This window comes from Narcine bancroftii, chromosome 4 (assembly GCF_036971445.1).
Source record: "Narcine bancroftii isolate sNarBan1 chromosome 4, sNarBan1.hap1, whole genome shotgun sequence".
In the NCBI taxonomy this organism is placed as follows: domain Eukaryota; kingdom Metazoa; phylum Chordata; class Chondrichthyes; order Torpediniformes; family Narcinidae; genus Narcine; species Narcine bancroftii.
The window spans coordinates 176678856-176687575 of record NC_091472.1 but is presented as its reverse complement, the minus strand read 5'-3'; the positions used below and the strand labels follow the sequence as shown (position 1 = coordinate 176687575).

General features: G+C 46.6%; 1 protein-coding gene and 1 long non-coding RNA gene across 5 annotated transcripts in view; one reads left to right on the top strand and one right to left on the bottom strand.

Moving 5' to 3' along the window:
• Positions 1-2225: 2225 nt before the first annotated feature.
• On the bottom strand, positions 2226-5434 carry LOC138761270 (uncharacterized). Of its 2 annotated transcripts, none has more exons than XR_011356226.1 (2): positions 5034-5434; positions 2226-3849 (listed from the first exon to the last, which is right to left on the bottom strand). It is a non-coding gene; the product is annotated as an uncharacterized lncRNA (long non-coding RNA). The 2 variants fall into 2 exon arrangements; XR_011356227.1 differs by having other exon boundaries at positions 2226-3385.
• Positions 2623-8720, top strand: part of nos1 (nitric oxide synthase 1 (neuronal)) — a 110665-nt gene continuing 104567 nt past the window's right edge. For 2 of the 3 annotated variants that reach the window (XM_069933133.1, XM_069933134.1), the window contains exon 1: positions 2623-3521. The gene's annotated coding sequence lies outside the window, so the exon portion shown is untranslated. The remainder of the gene's footprint in view (positions 3522-8720) is intronic. The other variant, XM_069933135.1, reaches the window with a different exon arrangement.

The window sequence follows — 8720 nt, the reverse complement described above, 5'->3', positions numbered from 1 at the left end:
GACAAAATCCAAGCCATCCAGTTCTTCTACAGTATGGGATTCCCAGTCAATATGTGGAAAGTTAAAATCTCCCACTGTCGCAACTTTCTGCTTCTTACATCAGTCTGCTATCTCTCTAAAGATTTGCTCCTCCGATTCTCTCTGACTATTGGGCGATCTATAATACAACCCTATCAGTGTGGTCGCACCTTTCCTGTTCCTCAACTCCACCCAGAGGGTCTCTGTAGATAAACCCTCCTGGCTGTCATGACTTCGCACAGCTGAGATCTTTTCCTTGACTAGCAATATCACTCCTTCCCCTTTCATCCCACCCTCTCTATCACGTCTGAAGCAGCGGAACCCCGGAACATTGAGCTGTCAGTCCTACCCCTCCTGCAACAGCTATAATGTCATAATCCCACGGGCCAATCCAGCCTTTCCAATAATACTCCTTGCATTAAAATAACCACACCTGAGAAAATCTCTATCGCTTACAAACCTTTGATTTCTGAATTATACATGCAGTCTTCTCATGAACTTTATCCTCCTCCTCCTCACTTAACTGCTCTAATATTCTGGTTCCTCTCCCACTGCAAATCTAGTTTAAACTCATCAGGTTAAATTACAAAATTTGAATGTCCAGTCAAATTACACAAGTAACAAATCAATATTTTTTTTTTAAATTTGGGCGAGTGATCATTTATGGCCTAAAGAACAGGACTGTGTTTAAATGTAAACTATACTTCTTGGAATAGTGCCTTATCCATCTGAGAGGACAAAGTTTGGATTGGGATTAATATTTCTACTGAAAAAGTCAACGTCCATGTCTTGGGGTTGCTGAGAACTGTTAACCCTGATGTTTTCGGGCAGTGCAGATATACCGTGAGATGACTTTAAGCAGAATTATTACAGGATTAAAAGGCAGAGGGACTGACAATTCTCGGGCTCGTGTTACCAATGGGAAAGGATCACCACTTTTTTTAAGTATGAGTTCCCCAATTTTGCCGTCTGTCCTGCTCTGTTCCCCCGCCTTCAGCCGTCAAGAATGACCCGAGTTTGAGCTCGTTTCAAGCAGCTCGCATCTGAATTCATCGGCCTGAGGATTTCCACATGAAGCCTTCACCAGCTCCCCGTGTCTCCCACCTACAATTCGCACAACATCAACATTCTGCCATGTGGGGTTTCCGGAGTCTTTCTGTTTTGCCTCAACACGAGCAAGATATAGTTTTAGCGTATTGTTTTGAGGTCATGTTGCGCCTTCCCTGTGTCATTCATAACAGGGAGACATGGCCTCTATTATGAATGCGAGGTCGATATTTTATTGAATCCCAACGAATATATGTCTGAATTTATAAACGCCTTGGTCTCTCCTCGTATTAATTCCGTCACGATGACTGAAGGATCCCACATTTCTCAATGGCCTGGGTTCCAACGACTTCGTGTTTGAGAAGCGAATTTGGGGTAATTCTCCCCATGTCCAATACCAGTGAAATATCATAATTTCTTCCATTAACACCACCCAATAGAGCTCCCCCTACCCCACCTCTCTCTCTCTCACACACACACACTCGTTGAAGTGGAGTACTGAACGGCAGGGATTGAGGGCTGTTTCAGCCTTGGCTGAATTTGAGGTGTCATTGCCTCCAGTTATATTGAATGGCGAGCTCGAGATTGCGCTTCATCTAATCCTGTTCGCATCCTTTTCCTTTCTCCTCTGATGCATTTCCCCTTTGAACATCTTTGTATTATCACTGTATTTACATGGACACCCGAAACGGACACGCAATCTCGACCTCTGCCCTGGGACGAATTTACCAGGCGGGCAGAAGAAATTGACGTGCTCAAGGCTTCAGTGAGCAAACCCAACATTCTTCTTTTGACTCCTGGTCATTTCTGGCCTCCGGCTGCGCTAAATGGAGGAGCTCATGCGTTGGGAGCAGACTGACCCGATGTGTAAAGGGGGAAGGAGCAAACCACCTCACAGCTGAAGAGTCTGTGTTCTCACCTTGTCAACCTGCTTCGAGCCCACAAAGCTGGAGTGGACGCAAATCATTCTCGAACCTGCATCCATCACTGATTCTCTTTGAGTCGTTTTACTCTTAACAAGTAAAGGCACTTGCTTCTACTGTGCCATTCCCCTCCACATTTCAACGACTATTGGGGCATTGACAAGGTAATCTAACAACACAAGCTATCAGGAAACCGACCATTTCTTTAAGCAATAAAGTCTGAATTCCAACACTTGCTCCCTTTGAGAACACAAGATTTAATTCTCAAGCAATTTGGGCAGCTTTAAGATTCTGATGCACAATGTTGGTGTACATTCAGCAGAGACCCAAAGCATAAATATTTTTACCAATGAACTCTTACAAATTAACCTGGAGTTCTTCCATGATAATATAACACATCAGAATTTTTTTTGCAATAAACGAGCAGAGCTTTCCACGGAATCCACAACACATTTTTTGTTCTTTTAATTGAGCCGTTTATCAAACAGAGCTAAGATTAAAATCTTGCGTAAATTTACCACAGTGATTATTCGGAAAGCTTTGTGAGTTCGGTCACTCCTCCCTCCACGTCTCACGGCAATGTCAGGGTAGGCTTTGTCACCCTCGCTCCTTCCCCGAATTCAAAGGTATTCATGGAGCTCTGTGCGGTTATTTCCTGGTTCCGCTTGATCGGACAGGGATTGAGTTGTGTACCAGGAGTGTGATGGGATGTTACTTGTTACCATCGGCGGGATCCGAAGGATGCAAAGTTTGGTTATTTTATTCTGGTTGGAGCACCGCTTAATATCGGAAGGAGACCTGCAACAGCAGACTGATACTGTTTAAAAAAAGGGGAAAGATCAAACATTTCTAATTGCGATGTTTTTTTAAAAGAAAACCAAAGCTTTCGTAAATTGCAACATTTGCAAACAGTAGATCCAGTACTAAACTGAAGAACATTTACAATGCCCCACTGTTTTCAACACCACTTTGAAAAAAGAACGATAAAGTCACGTTACACTGAGCAGTGAGCGCGTTTGCTTTCGATCTGATGAATTTTAGTCCTTCGTATCTCGTCCATTCATGGTTTGTGTCCATCACACAGAATTCTGCTGTATTCTGGAAAATACTCTCTCGTTTTCTGCCCCCCGTTTTTTCTTCTGTGGCGAAAAGCCAACGCGTTGATGTAATGTTTCAATATTTATAACGTCGTTCGTTGTCAATTATCCGTGACTTTTTGGACGCGCAGATTCTATAATGAGGGTTATATTGTTGCACACTCGCCATAAAAGAAACTGGTTGGCCGCCCAAGTTAATTCGTTTAGTGATGACAGACGAGGAGAGTCACGTTAACTAATGCCTCCTCACGACCCACGGCACTGGATGGACTTGCTACATATTCACGCTGCGTCCAGGCTCTCGGGGTAGAGAGAAAGGGAGAGAGGTTGGAGCGTGTCGCCAGTGAGAACCAAAAGTCAAGGGAGTCGAGTCCACTGGTGGGGCAAGGCGAAGTGACCACAAAGGGGGCATCGGTGGACCCAACGTTGGAACGAGGTAGGTGGCTAATATAGAGATTCTTTTTTGCAAGGCAGTGACTTGCCTTGAGGAAACGACTGAAGGCTTTCGTCGCAGGGGGTGACAACTCTGAGCGTGTGGCAACAGAAGATTTGGGGACCCCCCCCCCAAGTCGAAACCGCTCGTGCTCGCAGTGACCCGGGTGGGGGTCGAGCCCAGAAGTGGGGTCGTTTGTTCCGTTCACGGGGCGAGTTCTCGCTCGCTTGCCCGGTTCAGTCGATGCCGTTCCCACTGCCCGAATCGGGAACCGGAGTCCGAGGTGCTGACCAATATCACTCGGGGGAGGGACATCAAGGCACAGGAAAGGCTGAGAAAGTGAACGGTGGGCAGAGAAAGGGGAGCGTGAAGCGGCGAGTGGAAAGAAAACTTGAGCTGAGAGGCATTGAATGAAGCCAACATTTGTCGAATCATGTGAGACACGGAGAGTTCCCGAAACGTTGACCCTAACCCTTAACGCTAACCCTTAACCCTTACGATAACCCTTAACCCTAATCCTTAACGCTAACCCTTAACCCTAATCCTTAACGCTAACCCTTAACCCTAAACGCTAACCCTAATCCTTAACTCTAACCCTAATCCTTAACGCTAACCCTTAACCCTAATCCTTAACGTTAACCCTAACCCTTAACCGTGACGCTAACCCTTAACCCTTAACGCTAACCCTTAAACCTAATCCTTAACGCTAACCCTAATCCTTAACGCTAACCCTAACCCTTAACGCTAACCCTTAACCCTTAACGCTAACCCTTAACCCTAACCCTTAACGCTAACCCTTAACCCTTAACGCTAACCTTTAACCCTAATCCTTAACACTAACCCTAATCCTTAACGCTAACCCTAACCCTTAACGCTAACTCTTAACCCTAATCCTTAACGCTAACCCTTAACCCTAACCCTTAACCGTAACGCTAACCCTTAACCCTAATCCTTAACGCTAACCCTAACCCTTAACGCTAACCCTAACCCTTAACGCTAACCCTTAACCCTTAACGCTAACCCTTAACCCTAAACGCTAACCCTAATCCTTAACGCTAACCCTAACCCTTAACGCTAACCCTTAACCCTAACCCTTAACCGTAACGCTAACCCTTAACCCTAAACGCTAACCCTTAACCCTAACGGTAACCCTGAACGCTAACCCTTAACCTTAACCCTAACCGATCTTTTCCCTTCCCTTCCCCTCCTTGCTGGAGTTCCCGCGGGGATCTGCGACCATCCCTTCGTCCTTGCAGACAGCGCGGGGCGAACGACGAGGAACCAGCGGGGGGGGTCTTCACAAACAGACGAGGGGACCCCGTGGGGGGGGGGGGGGCAGATCTTCCACACCGACGCACCTTGCTGAATGTCCCTGAAGCCGGGCGAAAGCGGCTGTGCCCTGGAAATCAATTTCAATCTCTTTTCTCAACTCCGTGCCGTCAGCATTAAAGTTCACGAGTACATTCTCAGACACGATCGATCATCCCCCCACCCCCCTCCCAAAAATAAACTCACCAGGGCGGGGTCGTTCACAGACACCGGGGTTGAGAGGTGGTTGAACTGAGAGGGACGGGGGTGGGGGTCAGACATCCCGGGGGAGGGAACTCCAGTGGCGGGGAGAATGGAGCAGCAGGTCACGGCGAGGCGAAGGACTCGTTCACGGGAAGCGCGGACACTGGGTCGGCGATTTCTAAAAGAATTCCCACAGCGGCAGAAGCCGATTCTGGCCATCGAAACCGGCGCCGGTCAATTTCACCGACGGGAGGGGGGGGGGGAGGAGGAGGAGGGAGTTGGGGGGGGGGGGGGGGGGAGAAATCCCGCGCAGGTCACCCTCCGATACAGCGCCGGATTCGAACACGTGCCGCTGGCGCCGCGCGATCTTGGCGGGCTTGCCTTCTTCCCGCCGCCCTGCTTTATTCTCTACCACTGGCTCTCTGGGGGGGGGGGGGGGGGGGAACACCTTCCCCCTTCACAATTTTACTCATTAAGAAATATTTTCTTTAAAAAGATGCAGACACTGAAAATAGGAATTTGGAAATGGGAAGGGGGGGTTCAAGGTTCCACCCCCCCCCCCACCGGGCCGACCTGATACCGCCCGACAACTGAGTCTTTGCTGTTTGAACCCCGGTTTTTCTCGGGCGTTCATTGTGTCCACGTGGGGGGGGGGGGGGGGGGGGGCAAGCACGGGATAGTGTTTGACTCCGAAGGTTTAGATGGGCGGGCGGCCTCGATATTCATATTTGTTGGGGGCTGGGACACAGAATTAGAAAGCGCTCAGATGTTGCCAATTCAATGAAGATGTTGCAAATCCAGTAGGGAGAAGCGAGATGACAGATTCAGGAAGGTTGACGGCTGAGCAGCTTTGCATCTATTTCCAACGTGCGCTGAGGATTTCTCGTGTCTGCATGTATTCCTTCGCATTTGCAAAACAGACCTGGATGAGCATTGGGCAGGTTGCATCGTGCAACCCACAGGGCTGCAAAAGAACTTCGATTGTGTTGCTATTGGAAATATTTTGTGGTTAAGAATGGAAATTTCCCACAGGAAACTGCGGGCTTCAACTTGCCTGCTTTCAAGTTGTTTGGCCCACAGTTTCTCTGTGGTTTCAACTTGAAGTGTCAATTTCACAACATGCTTGACCTTTTGATAAGCTAGATTTTATCCGGCAAGGAACATGGGAGATGCTGAATTTTTTTGGGGGGGAGGGGTTTCTTTCTTAACCCCAATATTCTTTAAGGATATGAAGAAGATGTCTTCATATCCTTGAACTCATAGATGTTCTCTTCTTTATTAGCTATTTTAGTGTTGCCCAAATATTCATTGAAATGGAAACATTTCACTCAAAGATGTTTCATGAAAATCTTCATCAAGGAGATGATTGTGGACTTCAGGAGGAAGTCAGGGGAACATGACCCAGTCCTCATTGAGGGCTCAGTAGCGGAAAGGGTCGAAAACTTCCAACTTTCTGGGTGTCATCGTCTCCCAGGATCTGTCCTGGAGCCTCCATGTTGATGCAATCACGAAGAAGGCTCGCCAGCGGCTGTACTTTGTGAGCTGCCTGAGACGGTTCGATCTTGTCACTGAAGACTCTCGCAAACTTCTACAGGTGTACCGTAGAAATCATTCATACCATCGCTGCCTGGTATGGAGGCTCCAATTCTCATGGCAAGAATAAACGACAAGAGAGTTGTTAACTTGACCTGCGACATCATAGGCACCAGACTTCACTCCATTGAGGACATCTACATGAGGCAGTGTCTTAAAACAGCAGCCTCTATCCTTAAAGACCCCCACCACCCTGGCCATGAGCTCTACTCTGTTGCCATCAGGGAAAAGGTACAGGAGCCTAAAGACGAGCACTCAGTTGCACAAGGACAGCTTCTTCCCCACAGCCATTAGATTCCTGAATAATGAATGAACCAAAGACACTGCCTTACTTTTCGTCCAATATTATTATTAGAGTAATGTTGTAAGATGGTTATGATATGTATGTTTGTACTTTGATGCTACCGCAAAACTCCAAACTTCATGACGTGCTCAGGCGATAAATCCTGATTCTGATGTCATAGAGATTACATGCATGCCCACTTGAGGTCTCCCCTTTTTTGGCTACCTCCCTGTTCTGGAGGGTCAATGAAGGGCCCTCATGTGCAATTCATGGGTCCATACTGTCAGCTCATCACCAGTCTTCCATGGTCTGCCGTGTAAACCTGCTCACCTACTAAATCCCACACTATCATCCATCCACCTGAAATTCTACTCTTGTGCTCTGAGGCTCCCTTATTAGCTGTGGGTCCCTTTGTGCCGGTCTTGTTCACAAGGAAGTATGCCATAAACACACACACACACACAACCCAGACTCGCTTGTTAACTGACTCTGTGTGTGTGTGTGTGTGTGTGTGTGTGTGTGTGTGTGTGTGTCTAGCTGAGACTACTTGAGCCCTGCTCACAGTTTCAATTGTATGGGAAGGAAGAAGTTTGGTGGGTTCAAAAAGCAATGAGGCTGGACACAGGCTGAGCACAAGAAGAAGCTTTATTAAAACACACGTAAGGGGATCACAACACTAGTGCTTTCAATCACAGAACACCATATAATCAGTCACATCAGACTTAACTACCGATATTAGCTGACACTTATACAAACACAGTACAATCCAGACACATCAGACTTAATGCTACTGATAGCAGCAACTGTGTACAGGCTTGTAACAAACAAGGGTTACAATACACTACCCGCCATTCCTTGTCTAACAACATAGAACATTACAGGACAGAAAAACAGGCCATTCCACCCTCACTGGTGCTGTAAAGGCATTGTACTAACCGCTACGCCAACCATGCCAGAGAACCATAGAATGTAACCACTATACCAACCAATAAAACTAGCTAGACCACTAACCTACTCTCATTTCATAACCCTCCAGACCTCTCCTATCCATGTATTTATCCAATTTATTTTTAAAACTCAAGATTGAATCTGCATTCACCACATCAGATAACGGCTTATTCTACACTCCTTCAACTCTGAGTGAAAAACTTTCCCCTAATGTTCCTCTTGTACCTCTCCCCTTTCTGCCTAAAGCCATGATCTCTCGTATTTATCTCCCCAATCTAAGTGGAAACATCTACTCTGTCTATACCCCTCATAATCTTATAAACCTCTATTAAGTCTTCCCTCATTCTTCTTCATTCCAAGGAGTATAGTTCTAACCTGTTTAATTTTTCCTGGTATCTCAACTCGTGAAGACCTGGCAACATCTAAGTAAATTTTCTCTGCACTTTCTCAATCTTATTGATATTTTTCCTGCTGCTGGGTAACCAGAACTGAACATAATATTCTAAATGTGGCCACGCCAATGACTTGAATAACTGCAAGATAACATCCCAACTTCTATACTCAGTACTTTGATTTATAAAGGCTAAGATGCCAAAAGCTTTCTTTACAACCCTGTCCACATGTGATGCCACCTTCAGGGAACAATGTATTCCCAGATCTCTTGCTCCACCGCACTCCTCAGTGGCCTACTGTTTACTGTGTATGTCCTTCCCTGATTCGTTCTTCCAAAGTGTAACACCTCACACTTATCTGCATTAAATTCCATCAGCCATTCACTGGCACAATTTCCCAGCTGGTCCAGATCCCTTTGCAAATCTTCCTCACAGTCCACGACGCCTCCTATCTTTGTGTCATCAGCAAACTTG